The sequence below is a fragment of the Carlito syrichta genome, unplaced genomic scaffold (assembly GCF_000164805.1).
Source record: "Carlito syrichta isolate Samal-C Ts95f unplaced genomic scaffold, Tarsius_syrichta-2.0.1 Scaffold315592, whole genome shotgun sequence".
Lineage (NCBI taxonomy): Eukaryota > Metazoa > Chordata > Mammalia > Primates > Tarsiidae > Carlito > Carlito syrichta.
The window spans coordinates 465228-466226 of record NW_007259688.1 but is presented as its reverse complement, the minus strand read 5'-3'; the positions used below and the strand labels follow the sequence as shown (position 1 = coordinate 466226).

Genomic DNA, 999 nt, shown 5'->3' with positions numbered 1-999 from the left:
GATTTTTTTATTTATTGTAGAGAGGAGGTCCCGCTGCCCAGGCGGGTCTCGAACCCGCGGGCTCAGGCAATCCACTCACCTCAGCCTCCCAAAGGCGCGGGATTACAGGCTGAGCCACCGAGCCCGGCTGGTGATAACTTTTCAATTCCACATGTATTTCAGCCTTTTCAGTTTCTCTTTACTCTGGATAAGTTTACATCACAGAGGGTCCTGGGACTTAGATCTGTTCATATTCTACTGTGAATCTACCAACCTTGAAAGCATGACCATGCTAATCCAAGGAAAATTCTTCTTGAATTCCTGCTCTAAGTAACTTTTGCCTTTTTTTCCTGTAGTTTTCTAGATTTCCTGTTAGGGCATCCTAGCACCCTTTGTGTAATGCTTTTCCCATTTCCCCAGTGGAATGTCCCTTCTTTATTCTTCCTTGATTTTTTCATACACATTCATACAAGCTTTTGGGTGTGCAATCTCCTAACTTCATGGCTATCAAAACATCTTCCCCGGCCTTGTATGTTGTTAAATGCAAAGAGTTTATAACAGAGGAAGTTCATAGCTGCTCCCTGAGCACTCCCAGCACTTGTCTAAGCATGGTCCTTCTTACTGTCCTACCCTAGTTTCATAATTGTTTGATCTCCCTCCTCCCTGATGAGTAATAACCAAGATAGGTGCTTACAGCACTCATCCTCAGTTTTCTTACATGTCCCTGTTTCCTGTGTCTCCACATTGTGTATTTTGGCATTGCATATCACAGTAGAAAGAGTTTACAGTTGTGTTTCTCTACTTTATTAGCACTGTATAATCCCAGAGTTATACATTGTGTAATTGTTTATGACCATGCAGAAAAAGAAAGACGTATTCAAGTCTTTAGATGCCTTCAGCTACTCTTTTCAAAACCGCATCCTGGCCGGGCACAGTGGCTCACACCTATAATCCTAGCACTAGCCAGGCTCCGTGGCTCAGCCTGTAATCCCGCGCCTTGGGAGGCTGAGGTGAGTAGAT

General features: G+C 44.0%; 1 protein-coding gene across 1 annotated transcript in view; it reads left to right on the top strand.

Moving 5' to 3' along the window:
* The window catches only part of AP4S1 (adaptor related protein complex 4 sigma 1 subunit), a 46166-nt gene that overhangs the window by 18649 nt on the left and 26518 nt on the right, over positions 1–999 (top strand). The window lies entirely within an intron of this gene.